Source organism: Molothrus ater, chromosome 15 (genome assembly GCF_012460135.2).
Source record: "Molothrus ater isolate BHLD 08-10-18 breed brown headed cowbird chromosome 15, BPBGC_Mater_1.1, whole genome shotgun sequence".
Classification (NCBI taxonomy): domain Eukaryota; kingdom Metazoa; phylum Chordata; class Aves; order Passeriformes; family Icteridae; genus Molothrus; species Molothrus ater.
This window is the reverse complement of record NC_050492.2, coordinates 9,543,598-9,561,876: the sequence shown is the minus strand read 5'-3', so window position 1 is coordinate 9,561,876 and position 18,279 is coordinate 9,543,598.

Here is an 18,279-nt window from a genome sequence, read left to right as displayed (position 1 = left end):
AGCTCCGAGCGGGCTCCGTGCGGGCTCCGTGCGGGCTCCGAGCGGGCTCCGTGCGGGCTCCGAGCGGGCTCCGAGCGCTCCGCGTTCCGCGCCCGCGGCTTCCAAGCGCTGTGACATCACACACCGCGGCTTAAAGGGGCCGGGGACACCGCCCGGCCGGGGCGGGGAGGGTCGCGGTCCGGGCGGGCGGGACCGGGGCAGACAGGGCTCAGCATCAGCCCGGGGCGGGAGGAGCAGCATCGCTCCTTGGGCGGGCAGCGGGGACGGGGGAAAGGTAGGGATGCGGGAAGGTCATGTACACTTGCGAATTGAAGATGGAAGTACAGAGATAAAGAGTATTGCACCCGTAATCAGTTGAAAAATATCTCCGTTCCCTTCATTGAAATGACTGGGTCATCGTTTGAGGAGATACCTCCAATTTTTGTATGATTTTCCCAGGAGATAACTCCAATTTCGTTATAATCTTTCCAGGAGATAACTTCGATTTCTGTATTTTGGGAAGCAATGAACAATTGCCTCCCTGAATGAGTCCTTCTCTGCAGTACTCACAATTTTCTTATACATCTGTTACATGCTTCTCCCTTTGTCCTGTCTTTCCCAGACTCAAGATTCCAGATCTGGTATATTCTGCTTTCATACAAGACACTCCTTTTCACCCTCCTCAATCATTTTTGTTTAAGGTGCCAGAGCCACAAGTGATAAGAAAGAACCACTCAGCAGAATGAAGATATTTTCTGTTTTGACGTCAGCCCCTTTTCTGGGGATTCCTAACATGCCTTTCTGACTGGGGCTGAAGGCTGGGCTCCCTCTCTTGAATCACAAATACCCTGATCTTGAGCCCAGCCTGGCTGTTGTGCCTCCTCTGTGGCACTTTCAAATAGTAAATCCAATGTTTTACACCTGAACAGCACTTGGCCACTCAGCACAGGCCCTCCTCGCCATCCTCAACCAGCTCTCCTTGTGCTCACCAGCTCCATCAGAAATGTTCTCTTGGACTTCAGAGGCATGGCTGCTCCCAAAAAGATGACTTGGCCCTTGGCCACTGTACACATACATCTGGCTGAGGTTTATACCACAGCCCAAAGCAAACTTTATTCTGTCTAGGCTAGATTTCTGTAGGTGGCAGTTCTTTGGGTCAGTTTTGGAGGCTTTCTGACAAGATTAGCATCAGGTTTGCTACATTGCCTTCCTTAAATGCAAGGTTGGATTTTCTTGAAATGTATTTTGTCTACATGTTCTGGTAACTATAGAAAATGTTGGTAGCTCATGAGCAAGAAATCCTGAATGCCAAAATACTGTCTGAAAATATAAATATTTAATTTTTTTCCTTAAAAAATTGGTATTTCCATTGCTAAATTATATATTCCTCCAAAAGGCCTTAAAACAATGTTCCCTTATGTGCATGCACATATACACAGGAAACCTTATCACCAAGTTGGCTGAAGGGGGCTTTTGTCTAGAAATTGCTTATAGAAATTTAATATTGTGTGCATGGTTATCAGCTCAGATAATCTACACCTGAAACTTTAGAATTTTCAATGCATATAACAATGCTCATTCTTCCTGAGGAAGGTTTTCCTGAAGCACTACATCTTTAATGAATTTTGAGGGGGACTGGGGTCCTGGATAGATGTTGGAGAGAACATGTGTGCACAAGCACTGTGGAAACTTGTCAGTTATTTGTTTTCTTAAACTTGCTTTCTTCTTTTTTAGAAGAAATATTATTCCACATATACACTAACACAGAAAAAGGATTTTGTCCTCATTTTTCACCACTTTTTCTTGCAAAACCAGAAGAAAAGCTGGCTGAATGAGGTAATTATTCAGATAGCACATTAATCATTAATCATATGAATTCCCTTTAACTGGGAGGAACACATTTCCGTGACAAATTCAGAACATCTGCTAACTCAGGGAAAATACTGGACATGGTCTTTGTGCAACACTGAACCTGGAGCTGAAAGCACATGTTATGGAGAGTTTACTCTAAAAACCCCTGCCTAGAGGAGGCAGCAGGGAGGCTGGGGCAGGCTGGACGGAGATGCCCTTGCAGCTCAGGACACGCCCAGGGGTGCAGGATGCTCGAGGCTCCTGCTGACAGCAGTGCCCACAAACCTGTGGATGATCCCAGTGTGGGCAGGGACCTGTGTGCAAGCCAGGACAGCCAGTGTTTGCTCAGCCCCTCAGTGCCCTGCTCCTCTGTGGTTGGCAGGGGGTGTTTGTCCCTGAAGCACAGTGGCTGCCACTCAGAGGGTTTATCCTTAGTGCCAGCAATGGGCTGGGAGCAGGTGAGTCTGTCCCAGCCAGGCTGAGGCACCTCTCTGGTGATGCTGTGCTGCAGCTCCTTCTGCTGCTTGGAGCAGCCTGGCCTTTGGAAGGTGTCCCTCACGTTGGAACTGGATGAGTTTTAATGTCCCATCCAACCCAAACTGTTCTAGGATTCTGTGGTTCTGTGATTTTTACCAAACTGAACTGAACTGGGATCACTAAAGCAAAGCTGCTTTTGAGCAGGGGCATCTTTGCTCTCAGGAGTCCTTTCCAGCACACTGCCACATCCGAAGGCTTGGGGCTCTTCTCTCCAGCTGCTGCTGTCAAATGCAGCTCTGTTTGTGCAGAGCTGTGCACACACCTCCATCTCCCAGCTGGCAGGACATCTCCTTTTACTGGTAACAGGCAGCAGTGACATATGGAGAGCTGGGAAGGGATCCATCCTTTCTGCTGCTCTGAGTCCCAGCCTGGGCTTGTAGCCACTCACAAGTGCTGGTCAGAGGCAGATAAGTGTGGTTTCCATTAGGGATGAGGAATTCTCTTCCCCTGCCAAGAGGAAAGCAGGGAGATTGTGTCATCCTGAACACTCTGGATTCTGCCTCCTTCTCAACCACAACCCCCCTTTTTTTTTAGAGTACCACTCTCTTTAGACCAGTTTACATAATTTCCACAGCAGGTTTATAATGCTGCCAATGAAAAGGAAGGAATTCCCCACTGTCTTACCTGGGGCTGTGTATTTTCTCTGGGAAAGCACTGCAGTGAAGGAACTGAAACAGACTCAGGAACTTGTGATAGATTCACACTTAACTGCTCTTGGAATTAAAGAATCAACTCAGGAGAGACAGAGAATGCTAGAGATAGAAGGGAGTGATTAATTTCATATCCATCTGTAAACTATTTCTGGGCTAGGATGCATTTCACTGTAAATTCACTTTCAAATTCCCTTTAAATATTTCTTTTAAATTCCTTTTAAATATTAACCTGTTAGTAACAAATAATGGCTTAATCTGCTGGACAAGATACAAGTAAAAGGACATTCAACCTCACTGCTGCAGCCAGAGTCACTGGCACCACATTCTAATGCTTGGTGTCTCTTTGAGGGGCTGAGTCACATGAACAGAGCTCAGTAAATTAAAAAAGCAATGTACAAACAATCTGAAGCAATGTGTAAGTGGTGATAGGAGGACAACTTCATGGCTAGAGCAAGCAGACAGATCCAGGCTGTGGGAAGACATGTCAGGGGGCACATAACAGAAATAGTTTTTCCCTCCAGGAGCTACCAAACAAGCCTGTTTCTGTAAGCAGCAAAACATGAGTGCTTGCTCTGCAGAATGTGCATGGCAGATGAATTAGAGGCTACAAACACACCAGAAACAGGCATGGAGGGCCCCACTGTGAACAGCTGGAAAGCCCTTCTCTGCCTTTCCTTGCCTAGGACCTGGGTAGGGTTTACTGGAGGAGAAGCATTCCAGGAAGAGGTAGGCAGTGAAGGGAATCCTCTGGTCTTTTCATTAGCTGTATCTATATCATCATATATAATATCATATCATATCATATATCATATAATATATCATACTATATCATACCATATCATCATCATATCATATCATATCATATCATATCATATCATCATCGTATCATCATCATATTATCTCTCTATTTATTTTATTTAGGGAACTCTTCTGATGAATGCCATGAGAAGATCTCTCTCCAGACCTACAGGCAAGCCCAGCTGATGCAGTTCCATGGTGCTGCACAGAGCTGGGACCAACTGCTCCCAGCCTCCAGCACCAGGATCTAACAGATCCAACATATCTAACAGGTCTAACAGGTCTAACATATCTAACATATCCCCCCAGATCCCAGCCTTGCTGAGGTCCAGCCAGCAGTCAGGGCAGATATTTCATGAGCAGCTCTAAACACCATCCAACACCTTTTCTTCATCTCTGCAATCAATGCCACCAGGGAGAGGAATTGCAAACACAGTTAATCAGAGATTCAAAGTAGCAAATACCAATCCTGGTGCTTGAAAGCTAAAGGAAAATTTAGATGAGAGAAGCAAACACCACTGCTTTGTGGGCAATGCTTTGATTGAATGGGCACAGTGAGACAGTTTCTCATTTGTGTTAATGGAGAAGCATCCTTTGTTTGTGTTCAGTCTTGCTGATTCCCTGCTCACAAAGTCCTATTTAAGCCCCATTAATTCACTGTGGAGTCCATAGGAAGAATTTGTGTTCATCCTTTCTGGAAGGCCTTGCAGCATCACTGTAGTGAAAGGAAAAATCAAGACAGCATCAAGCTGAGAAGGGCTTGGGTAGGAAAACTCAGCAGAGTGAAGATGGGAAAGTGGGGAGCAGAGCCTTGGGTCTGCTGGAGAAATCCTGTTCACCCTTTGCAAATCTCTCCATGTCAATTATCTGACATTATAAACAGGACTCCAGGCAGGTCCCTCTGGAGGCTCCTTGAAGTCCAGTAAAGCAGGGAAGAGTGCTGCACCCTTCAGCTGGGGCTGGATGTGTCCTTGTGCATTTTGGCTCCAGGAGCTGCTGAAGACGAGGAAAGCCTCAAGAACAAGCACCTGCTCATGGCTCCTTTCCCTGGGACAGGAGGTGTGTGACCTGCCCTGGAGCTCCCTGGGGGCTTGTATGGTGAAGAGTTGCCCATCTCCTGGACTCACAGGGAAAGCAAATGCTCTGGATCAAAGAGCCAGACCTTCTGCTGGGCTTTAGCAGAGGGAGGCTGTGACAAACATTGCAAAGGAAAAAACCCAGCCAGTGAAATTCTGGCAAAAGCAGTTGCTCATCACCCATGGTCCCATTCCCAGGCAGCTGGGTCTCACAGTGAGGGGTCAGGTCCCTGCAGGACAGCATCTCCCACTGGTTTTGGTGTTGCCATGGGACATGGGGATGTCTCAGCGCCCACATCCCCACGCTGGGCTCCACACAGCTCAGGCTGCTGGGCTTTACAGCAGGAGCTGGGTCCTGGTGTGCAAATTCTAGAGCTTTTCATTCTGCAAGTCTGTGGATCAGAGCCCAGATCTGGTCTGAGCTGTGTTCTTGTGGTGTCGGTCCAAAGCTCAAGGAAATGTTTCTTCTTCAAAATGTATTATTTTGACAGTGGCTCATTCCTGTGCATCCTTGCTGTCATTCCAGAGACATCAGTGTCTACAGCACTACCAAAAGGAACTTATGCAGAAAAACTTCAGGTGTTTGTCACAGATGCAATGCTAAGTAATTACCTTGTTGCATTTATCAAAATTTTCCTCCAAAACCTATGAAAGCAACAGAAACAAATTGCTCCAGTGTACTTCCCACAGCACCAAGAGCCACATTTTGGTACCTTGAGAACGCCAGAGCCTCAAGGAACCTGATCTTGACGTTTGATGTTTGATAATATTCGGGCCGACAGTGCCACCAAAAGGAAACGGGATAAACTACTCGTCCTAGAAATGCCTCCTGACGGTGATTTTGGAGTTGTTCCCCCGGCTGCCCTCCCTCCAGATCTCTGCTTTATCCCTTCCTCCGTACATCTGTCTCTGTAAGAAACACTCACAGCCCTCCTGAGGCACCGGGGAAGGAAAATTATTGGTTTAGCCGGGAGAGTGTCTTTTTAGCAGCTGAAGATATTTCCAGCTCTATAAAATCATATAAAATTGCTTGACTACTAAATTACAGCACATGGAAATTTTTTTCTTTGTTTTGGAAAACGTATTCCGCATATGCTGCAAAATAGCATTTTCTTTGCTTGTGGTTAACTGGAATAATTTTATTATTTTGTTTCCAAGCAGGCACTATGACAAGAAATGAAATATATTAGAGTTGGCCCAGATCTTTAAAGCACCCATTGCTGTAGCTGACTTTGCTGAAGTAAGCCTTTCTGACGGGCTTTACATACAGCTGGTATCACGACTGCAAGTTTATCTTAATTTGGCGAGGATTCCCGGTCTCCATTTGCAGAGGAATACGGATTCAAATGCTTCTCGGAGGCTGCTTTTCCCTGCTCCGGAGCCGGGGTGGCTGCAGAGGGTGCTGTTCGCACACCGGTGCCGAGATGGGCTCTGCACGCAGGACACAGCCCTGGCACCCAGGGGATGTTCAGGACTTTCCTGCTCGGGTGTCACTTCAGGCTCTGCACAGACCTGGCTGCTGCCGCTGCATCCGAGCACTCTGATTGAATATGACAGAGAAAAGCACATCCCACCCTGCCTTGCTTTGGTACCTTGGACAAAACCCTGTTGGGATATTAACATAGCAGGATCTTGTAGCTCCTGCTGGGTCTCAGCACACCCCAGGTGTCCCCAGACTGGTGTGGTTGAGGGGGGAAAGCCAGAGAAGGGGGTGCAGTGAGGGCAGGCTCATCACCTGGAGCAGAGCAGGAAGGATCCATGAGCTTTGCACAAGCTGTGCTTCCCTTGCTGTGGGGGAAGGATCTATATCCCTGTTTCTTTTTAATCTGACGATGAGGAAAGCACAGCTTGGCCTCCCTGCACTGATGAAGTGTAAAAATAATCTTCTGTCACAGTCTTAAGGATCTTTGTCTCTTCCCAGCATTTGGCACGAGCTGTTATTTGTTTTACCAACCTGAAAATGTTCTATTTGTTCCTGAGGAATGGTCCAGGCACAGCCAGGCTCAGTCCTACCCTCGGGGCTCAGAGCTGGAGCTGTCCTGCAGCATCACATGTCAGGAGTCAGTAATTCACCCCTTTGGTATCATTCAAGACTTCATCTCTTCTTTTCAAAGGCAGCTTCTTGCCCTCAATAATGATAAAACCAGGCTGTGCTCCTACTACCAAGTGCTGCTTTCTGCCCTTTAGTTTGATTTTCTCTGTTTCAGAGGAGCATGGCACAGGTTTCAGTGTGGTGCTTGCAGGGGACACCAGGATGGGGCAGGGATGAGGGCAGGGGTGCAGGGGGCAGGTGATGGTGGGGACCACGAGGCCTCTCCAACCATGGACATCCTGAGGAGCTTTTACAGGACTCAGCAGCTGGGACAATTTTTTCATGACGGCTTTTAAACCCATTTCATTTCAGCATTAAATGCATTTGCCTTTCTCATCATCAACTACCCAATGGTTTAGGAGGCTGTTTTCTTCCCTTAAAATTCCTGCCATGGTTTTGCTCCTGGTTGCCCTTGGGTTTCCTCTAATCCTCCCTCTCTAGCAAAGGCAGCTGCAGCTCCTCCACTCCTCCAGACCACCTTGAGGACCATGATTTTCAGCATTTGGCTCATCACCTATGCAATTATTTTCCATTTAGAGGGTACACACTGGTGCCAGCTAACAGGTGCAGCCAACAGAGTGGTCTGAATGGGCCAGAGGTAATGGTGACTTTTCAAGTTGTGGCTGTGACATTTTTACTGATGGAATATTTTTATCTGCTCAGGTTTTCTGGGTTTGTTTTTATTTGTGATTTTAAAAAAAATATAGTTTCAACATCATTTTTCCAGCTTTCTGCCTATTCCTATCAGGAGGAGTAATGTCAGAGTCAGTCCAAAGCTGGTTGTATTTCTGTTATTACTGCTGTGTGATCATGTGGTGAGAAATAGGTACTGGAGAGTGAGGGTCCTCCCAAGGGCAGGCTGGGACTGTGCAGGGAGGAGGCAGAAAGCTCCTGTTTCCAGCCTCAGCATCCCCCTCAACAGGGCATGTGGTATCCAGCCTGTCAGCCCTGCCTCTCAAACCACAGGATTTTGCTTGCAAAAAGATAGAAAAAAAAAAAAAAAAGACAGAAGGGAGAAAAATGTTCTCAGTGAGGGACTTAAAAGAAGCATCAGAAGACTTGTTCTCAAATTATCCCAAGATCATTCCATTCCATCCATCGCTGCTGCTGCTCAGTGAAAAAATCACATAAATAAAACTAGTCCAGACCTGCTGTACATGAAGGCAAGCAGAAACTTCCAGCTTGTTTTATTACCCCACAGCTGCTTGCTGCTGCATGGAGTTTGCTTTACTTGGTGTGAACCAAATCTCAAAGCTGTAGGCACCATGCCTGAATGTGCAGTGACTTCATCCCTGTCCCTTCTCAGGTATCTGCTGTTCTTCAGCAGCAGATCCCAGGGAAACAGGGAAATAACTGCAGCAGGTAGTGCTGAGGCTGTGTGCTGCTATCCCCAGAGTCACACAGTTAGTGCAATTAATGCAATTAGCAGTGCTGGGGCCAGGATTGAGCCACCCAAGCTGCTGCTCTCACTGCAGCTCACCCCAGCACAGACTCACAGCCTCTGTGTTCTCTTTTTCTTTTCCTTCTGTGAGTTTTTATGTTTATAAACTTTCAGAGTTCCTATTGTCCTTGTCTCTCCCATCTTTCCCTCATGAGACAGCAGCAATGATTGGTGAAAAAACAAAAAAGCTGTTTGTGTTTATTCTCCCCAACTCTTTCATTGCTGGTGATTCACGAGTGCCGTGATTTCCCTTCGTTTCTGCTGAAGTTTTCAGTAGTTCCTTCCCCTGCCCATTCTGTGTAACAACTCAGTCTGAGAAACATCTGCACCCCATTAGGAACAGCTTTGGGTACATAAAGCTGAATGCAAAGGGTAAAAAATGTTTGATGGCTGAGTTACACTCTCATCTAGGAAGCAATCTGGCAATCGGCACAGGGTCCCCAGGGCGCCCGAGCTGAAAAACAGCTCAACCCTCACTCCTAGCACATCACTGAAGCTACTTACCCTGCTAAAATACTAAAACTGCTATCAATCATACCTGGAGCATGAAGAGGCTGATGGCTTCTGTGTCACCTAGCAATGCCAGCTTCCTTTTAAATAAAAATTACTTGGTGGAGTGCTGTCCTGGAGTCACCACCCAGCCACCACCATACCCAATTTCTGGCTGCTACAGAAATCAGCTTCACTCCATAGTTCCTCAAAAGCTGGAACAAACTGAGACTGGGAATCTGACTTGTCAAGGGGCTTCAGGTAGATCTGATTTTGGTTACTCAGGGACTATTTGGCAAGTGGCCCATCAGGCAGCAGGGGGTTTGTGGTTAATCTTGGCTGTACATCTGAAGTCAGCACAGAGCTTTGCAGGGGCTGCCAGCTCGGTGTGGGACCAGCAGGATTCATCTCCATCGCACTTGAGTCATGAATCCAACCACCTCCCATGGGTGGTTTTACACCCCATCTGCCTGCCCTGCTTGTTTAAGCATATCCTTTGAAATCTTTCCTCAGGAAATTCTGAACAACCTCCAATTTTGGTCTGTTTTAGAATTTTTGTGCTCCCTGCTAAAGGATGGTCTCTTCTCTCTCCAGATGACCAGCACACTCCCTGAGAGCTCACCTCCCCTTTCTGCCACTGTCCTTCCTCTTAAAGCATTTGATTTTCCTTTTCTTTCTGAGAACAAGCAAAGATAAAAGTGTTTATCAGCCACTTAAAGATTTATTTTTCCATTTTTGTAGTCTTCTAGGATGAGAGGAAACAGCCTCATGTTGCACAGGGGAAGTTTAGGTTGGCTGCTAAGAAGATTTCTTCACCAGCAGAGTTGTCAAGCATTGGAATAGGATTCCTAGGGAAGTGATGGAGTCAGCATCCCTGCAGGGATTTAGAAGACGTGTGGGTGTGGCACTTGGAGACGTGTGTTAGTGGTGGACTTGGCAGTGCTGGGTTAATGGTTGGATGATCTCAGAGGGCTTTTCCAACCTAAATTGCTCTGTCACTCTGTTTTGAGGCTGTTCTGACTGTGAAGCTCCTTCATGCCCATTGCTGTCCCCAGAGCCCTCTGGTGGATGAGCTCAGCTGTCCCTCCCTGTGTTGGACATGGTGAGCCACATTTCCCAAAGGCTAGAGCATTCCCATCAGTTCCTGGAGAAAAATCACAACTGTGCCAGCAGCTTTTTTGTTTTATATACAACCTGTTGGTGCTGCCCCTGTGCCAACATGGTTTAACAATTCATTTTGGAAACTGTAAGGTTGAGGGCCCTGTGGGCTGAGAGTGTTTCAGACACAAAGGCTGACTGTATTTCACATCCTCATCTGCTCATTTTCTTAGTCTTTATATGAACATAATTGCAAGATTATCCTTCCTACTTTCAAGTGAGAGCACCATCAAAGAAAAACAAAATCCAGCCAGCAGGTTCAGGCATGTCTGGGGAGGGTAATAAAATGCTAAAAAAATGGAAAATGTTTTTGATGCTGCCTGTTGCTACAGCTGTGAGTGCATTGCTGAGAGCCGGGAGGAGAGTCCTCCAAATTTCCTAGCCAGGACATAGATGGATAACTAGAAATAAATCAAGACAGTCACAGACCAGAGCCAAATGGTTTGCAGTGGTGTAGAGAGAGGATCTTGATTTGGGGAACACTATGATTAATTTGTTTTCATAGAGTAATTACCAATTAATCATTTGGCTAATTATGTTGTGTCATGAATTAGTTATAAACAGACTTCAGCCCAATTATGAGGACTCAACTAGATCATTTAATTGAATGTTTATGCTTCCAAAAAGGCTTCAGAAGACTTTATTTAGAAGCTGAACACATACATCTAACTGGAAAATGGCACACATTTAATCACTGACAGCTAAAGATGCCTTAAATTACACCCTGTTGTAATTAGGAGGCTTAGTGGTGTATCCATAGCTGAGCTTGACCTCTGTGATAATGCCAGTTGTTTAAGTGTGTAATCATTCCTTTACATCAGATCCTTTTTTTCATGAAAATGTTGGTATCTAAGGGAGTTCTTTTACTTCATCAGATGAAGAGACCTAAAATAAACATTCTTCTCTATGCTGACACGTGACAGCATTAACAATTGAAAATAAAATTGCACATAATATGCTCTTTCAAAGAATGTCCTCAAAGTTTCTGGAGAAAATACCAGCTGTACATAGCAGACTAATACTTAGAAGCTCAAGTTATCCCTTGGGGGTACATCTGCCAAATATAAATATTAATGAAAGAGAATTGTGGCAGGAAGATTAAGATTCATTAATCATTATTATTAGCCATCATCAGGCGCTAACGGGGCAGCTGCTTGGAATGAGACCCCCTCAAGTTTACCCAGAGCACCCATTCATGAGGATGCCATAAGAGAGTGAGCCCTTCAAAGGAAGGGATCAGCACTCTGCTGCCAGAGGAAATGCATTTAGGGAGTAAATCCGAAGCCTGGTAGCTGTGGGTGTGAGTTGGGTCCCTGAAAGGATGTGGTGAGACCAGGGGCTCAGTCTCTGGTTTAAGGGAAAATACAGCCAGAGAAGCCAGGAAAAGCTGCAGCTCCCATGCTCTGGTGGGATACAGAGGATTTCACAAGCTTCCCGAGGCGTTGTTCAAACACTGTGCAGCTGTCAGACCCTATTGTTAGCTTTATATTGTGTTGGGGTTTTGATGTCTCACCCATTGCAGAGCTTTGGAGTGGGAAAGAGTTCACTGCCTCCTCCCAGGCAGGTTGGTGTCTATTTTCACAGCTCTGGTCAGCCAGGCAAGCTTAACCACTCACTCCCCACCACGCTCCCTTTGCATTGCCTGTGTTGCCAGTTTCTTTTGGGTCTTGCTGCTGAAAGAATTTCCAAGTTATCTGTTTGCCTTTGATGATTTTGCTCAGTACAAGCCACCATGGAGCGTGCTTACTCTTTGGTGTAATTTCAGCAGAAGGAGCTCTGTGCTACCTCTAGGCTTTGGCATTATTTTTTTCTCATCTAAAACCATGAGAAGGTGGCCCAGTCTCCCCTCAGACAGGCAGGTGGCTGTGCCCCACCCAGTTACTGATGCACAGGAGTCAGGGAATGGTTCACAGTGGAAGGGACCACTGGAACTCACCCAGTCCAACCTCCCTGCTCAAGCAGGATCTCCTCGACCACATTACTCAGGATTGTCCAAGTGGCTTTGGATATCTCCAGGGAAGGAGGCTCCAGAGCCTCTCTGTCCAGTGCTCAGTCACCCTCCCAGTACAGAAGCTCTTCCTCATGCACAGAGGTGGGTGCTCAGAAAAGCAGAGCACATTCCCCTGCACAGTGGATACATTTCAAACATGAGTTTGGAGGAGTCCACAGCTCAGGTGATCCTGATGTTCAGCTGTCCTTGGGGATACATTTCTCCATTTATATTTGCCAGTAGCAGAAAGTAGCCCAAGGACACCAGCCTTGACAAAAGGCTGCAAACTAAAATACAGAGCACATGCATTTTTCCACATGTGAAACTCTAATGATTGCTGCAGAAGTCAAGGACTACTTAATTTGGATCAGGTGCTGGCATTTCTGCCTTGCCCAATGCCTGCAAATCCCATCAGCTTGTGTTCCTGGGAAAGGCAAAAGTGCCCCCAGGAGCCTGGGAGGAGTGAATGGGAGCTGGTAGCACGGGGGTAGGGACAGATAGATTTATGGGGGATTACGTAGGTCAGCAGGCTGTTTGCTTTTTCACCATCCCTTCCCACCTGCATCATTAACTGAGAAAGGGCTGCAGACTGGGCCAGCCTGTGCCTTCACCCCAGCCCACCTTTTCATATTTTAAGGAACAGTTTTATTTTGGGCAGGTACCTCACTTGGGTCCAAACACATTCATCCTGTTGAGATTTAGGATGTAGCTCTAGGTGTGTACAGGAAGATGTCAGTGTGTCAGGACAGACTGATGGAATCCATTCCAGGGTCCAGGTGTGACAGAAGCACAGCTGCTTCCCCTCCTGTTGCATCAGCTTCCCTGTGGATAACCAGACCTCGCAACCCTTGCTTCTTCATTCCTTCGTGTTTCCACGTGTTCCTGCTGCTGATCAGCACTCAGCACAGCCCTCAGGCACTGCCTTCAGCCTCCCCCTGCTCTGCAGCGCACAGTTCCTCCTCATCTCTGATGTGGTTCCTGAATTGCATTGGCAAAGCACCGAATCCTGGATTAGGCTGTCCCAGCAGCAGAGCTGTGCTGTTCCCCCAGCCCTGGGCTTGCCCAGTGATGTGCATGTCTGGTATTTGCATGGAGGTGTATATTCAAGGTATTCTCCAGTCACTCACCATAAATACAGTTCTGAAAGGAAGCCAAGTTGTTTCCTATTAATGACTCACTTCCACTCCTTCCCATCACGTTGCTGGGCAAGGACCTGTTTAAGCTTCTTTGTTTCATGCTGAGTTCTGCTCTTCTGTGATAAATGCTACTTGCCAAAAGCTTCCTTTCAGGCAGACTTCAAAAATAAAGTTATTAAATCATATCCATTGACACAATCCAGATTTGGGAGAGAAAGGAGAGCCCTGCTAACGCCAGTCCTTGGGACAGGGGGCACACCGATACATTTAAATGTTGGGGAGCTAATTTTCTCCCTAAAACAAAATTTAGTGGGGTTCAGGTTTGTATAAGGAATGTGCTGTTCTGTTCCACATGGGGAGACTGGGGGCCCAAGCTCCACCTTGCTGAGGCTGATGCAGTTCTCTCATTGATTTTAGGAATCTTTGGGTCTAGATCTTAAGGCCTGCAGTGTTTTACTAAAACAAGTCTCTTGTACCTGACTTCAGAGACAAATTCCATGACCTGACACGTCTCTGTGAGTCTTTTTATTGACTTTGAATTAGGTTTTTCCCAAGAGGTACGCAGACTAACAAATATTGCGGCTAAAGTCTTCTCCCCTCTTTCCAAATGAAATCTGACATCAACTGTTGAGAAAGAAGAACCTGCATTATCAGAAATCCCCAAAGACATCTATAATCATCACCACTTTTGCTATTAAAGGGCATACTTTGCCGTGGTTTGTTTGGTTTGTTTTATGAATTAACTTTGTGAATTCATGAGATTAAAAGCTTAAACAGGATCAATGAAGACTGCACAGCATGCATCAAAGTAATTGCAGATTGTTTTTCAAACTTCAGAGGATTGCTAGTGTTGAAGAACTGAAGGTTTAGGGCAGTAATTATGAATTTTTCAAACAGAGAGATGAAAGGAAATGCATTATCAGTACACAAGGATGAAGCACACTGTGTGACCAGGACCACTCTTGGGGTGAAGGCACACGATGTCCTCACCAAGACAGGAATCTGATCCATGGAGCAGTTTGAGAAAAATGGTTTGCTGCCTGTGAACAGGATGTTAAATATGTGGAAAAGTAATAAAGTAGCATAAACCTTAGAGAGAAACACAGACACTTCCAGAACTGCCCTCCATCCTTTCCTTTTTACCTCTGAGCAAGACTGTATGGAAATAACATTAAAATCATGAGTTTTGCTCAGCTCCGATTTCAAGATGGCAACATATGACATGATATTTGCCAGCTTTTGATTAAAATTAGGCTTCTCTGATCCATGAGCATAAAGCTTGTGATATTTTCATCTCCCAAATCCTTGATTTCTGATGTTCACTGCTCCCATAAATTATCAAGTACAGCCAATAGAAAGCAGCTAACTTCTATCTTGTAAAAATCAGGCAGATTTGTGGATTTGATACTACATCGTTCAAAGTATTTTAACATGCCAAATTTATGGAAATGCTGAGTTTAATATTCACAGAACAATCCACACCTGCTTTTCAGACAGAATTCCTTCCCTCCTCTGCCTGATCCCTTGAGTTGGATAATCTCACTCTATTTTGTATGGCTTTCTTTCAACGTTCCCAAGACATCAGCCTTCTTTGTGCTTAAAACCAGAAGCTGTTTCAGTCTGACTTAGTTCATCTGGAATCTGATTTATCTTGTTTTTCAGTGGGAAGGTGGCACTGGGTGCCCCTGGGAATGCAGGGATGCAGAGGGCATGCTTGGTGCTCTAGCTGCATTCCTGATTCCAGCTGTGTGAGGACATTGAGATGAATTTTCACCAATCTGGACGACCCCATTTTTTTAACAATTTTTAAAAACCTGGGTGTGAGGCAGCACTTCATCCTGAGCAGTGCCCAGAAGAAAGACTGGGATCAAAGCTCCTGCCTGGGAGCTCTGCTGATTTCTAGCATCTAACCAAAACCCCTTCCCAACTGGTCAAAAACCACTGAAGTGCAGTGTAAGCAGAAATTATTATTAAAATTATCGTGTGCTTTGCATGGCTGTAGCACTCCTGGTCTCAGTGTCACACTTACCACAGGGAAAACTGGTTTACCTATAGAGATATGAATATTGAATAGTGAAATGTGATGTGTTTTACTTCTTCGATCCTTAAAATAGATAACATTGGTACATTTAGACACAGCTGTCAATACACTGTCATACCAGTGTGTAACCATTACAGAGACACTTTCAGATTCACTAACTGGTTGGAGTGAACTCACCTATTTTGAGCAGAAATTGTCTGTGCACAGTGCAGGGATGGGAAAGAGCCTTGTTTCATCAGCTCGTGCGGTGTCTCGGAGAGGTGACATAGTTGGCAGTAAGGAGAGGATGTTGCAAGATTTCACAACTGCAAAGAAAATACTGAGCTGACCTTTTTTGGTTAGATTCTCATCTGGTGTAAATCAGTCAAGATTCACCAATGCCAAAATGTTTCTGGATGCTGTTTCCCAGTTTTCCAGCATCAAAACTGATGTTTATAGAAGCTCCTAGTTGCACATATTAAAGTAATCAAGAGTATTTTCATTACTGACTGTGCAAGTGAAATGAAGACAGACATAATGGAAATGTGTTCAAAAAATCATATTGACAAAGAATTTAAATAAAAATGTGGTTTTTTTTCTCCTGTGTATGGCTGTTGTGCACAGGTCTAACAGATGCCAGTAATACAATGGAAGGATTGTAGTGAGGGGGAAAGGAAATGTATTTCCCAATCCCAACTGGAAATTATGTCTCTTTTTAATTCCTCCAAGCAACTTAGATTTGAATAATTCTTAATTTTTTCCCATTGGCCATTTCCCATAGCTGTACATCCCTTGAGTGAGCATCTTGCCTTTGGGATTAGCTACAGAGACACACAGTTCTCTTCCTCACATCTTTATTGGATTTCCCAAGCTCCTGCTCTGCTTCTTTCTGCTTCCATTACACAATCTGGGATATCACTTGTTGGGGTTTTTTTTTTTTGAGAGAAGGAATATTTTCATTTTATTCAAATTCATGCAGATTTCCATATTGTCATAGGTTTCAAGAGTTTCTCCTTCACATCTGCCTCCACAAAACCCCTTCTCTCTTCTCAGGACACCAAGCAGCTTCCACGGAGATTCCAAACACTTGATCCTGCCCTTTGTCCTCCCTCTTTGATCTCCAGAACTTCTATCCTGGTGAAGGACTCTGTTGTTTCAAGTGGGCCAGTGCAAATCCCTGCCTCAGTCCTGTAGTAAGGGAAGTACCCACTGCAGGGAGGGGGCTGGTTCAGGGCTGGGAGCCCAGTGGGGAAGGAGGGCATGGGCAGGCAGAGAGCAGAGCTGCTGGCTCCCAGGAGCTCCTGGGGCTCTTCCTTGCTTGGAGGAGAAATGGTCCTCTTGCTCAGCTCCAAACTTGGCAGGGTGCTCTGAAAAAAACACGCACAGGACCAAGAGCTGAGGTGTCAGATGATGGGGTGTTGGGAGCAATGCTGCCTTTGGGAGCACAGCAGGGGCACAGGTGCCCCCCAGAGCCAGCAATGTCCCACAGAGCAGCAGTCTGGGTCCACAGGCTGTTCCAAGGGAGAGGGACCTTGCAAGGGCTGCTGTTTCTCATCCTTGCAGATAGCTCTGCTCCTGCTTTGTGTTTTCAGAGCACAAGTCATCATTTTGTTCCTAAGGGGCTAATTTTGAGTAACATTTTGATGTCAGATGGGCCTACCTCTCTTATTCCCTTCCTAGTCCTTTCAGAAACATTCACCCTGAGTTCACCTTGCAGGTATTTAACCCAATTTAACCATATATGTAATCTCTATGAGTGGTTGGCCAAGAAGCTCTTCAGATGTCCCACAGCATGGAAGATATCCTGTGGAGTGGCTGAATAACTCACTTTCTTATCCTGCTTAGTGTAAGCCTTGCCTTCATTGGAGCTTCTTTCTCTTTCTGTGCAGATGTGAGGTGCTGGGCAGACACAGATGTGGGATGTTCTGTAGTAGGGCAGGTACTCAATGTCCAGCACCTGGGACTCTGGGCCAGGCTGCTCATTGCAAAGCAGGAGGTTGGGATTGAAGCCTTCAGGCCTGTCCCTGGCCAGCAGGATGTTTTCCAAGCCTCCTGAGCAGGATGACAGGGCTGTGGTGTTGTTCTGTCTCCACATCCTGAAATAAAGTTATATTTGATTGAACATGATAAATTTGTGCCATCAGTGGGCAAGGGCCACAAGCAAAGTCCCTGATGCTGATCCCAGGCCATGGCACCTCGGCCATTGCTGAGAGAGAATCAGACCAGTGAAAGACCAAGGATTGTAAGGATTTCACATTGCCTTTCAGCTCTTTCTTCTTGACTCTTGAAATGTTTTCTCATGTAGGGTTTTCAATGAAATCAAAATACCAAGTTAGCTCCTATACTCTCAATCAGTCCTTAGTAGTTCACATAGGAAAAAAAATATGATTTGGTGTTTTCTCCTTATTGATTAAGAGCAGCAATAACAAAACTCAAAAAACAACCCCCCAGTCTCACTACCTGATTTTTCACACGCTACTGTTCAGCACTGTATGAAATCATAGCAGAGAGAGTTCTTTTACCTCGTTTGAGGTTAAACTTACATCAGATTTCATGAGCTCTTTTGGAAGATTCCAAGCCAAAGAAAAGAACTCCCACAGCCTTAGGCTATTTAGGGTGATTTATGGTCTCCTGAAAATCTTTGTAGATCAGCAGTGATTATGAGCATTCTGGAAATGGAAGAACATTGAAATTTGGGTAGAGTCTGGAAAAAAATATTGTAGAACCCTCCTTCCTCCAGATATAATTTTTTTGAGTTTTCTGTACAACCAAAATGGGCATATGCAATTCAGGTCTTCAAAAGAGTTTAAAGTTTCAAATCATTCTTATTCTATCTCTGTCTTTATTTGGAAAGCTAATTTAACATATCATTGCTATATAAGGCAGTATTTTACTGGGGGGAAAAAATGGTCATCTTGCCTGTAACAACAGGTAAACACACACAAATATTTTTGCACTAGAAAATTTGTCTGCTTCTTGGCTATTTGCCACTGTGGTGCTGTTATTTGCCCATCCACACTGACTTTCTCCTGTTTTTTTCTTACCTAAACCCTGTCTCC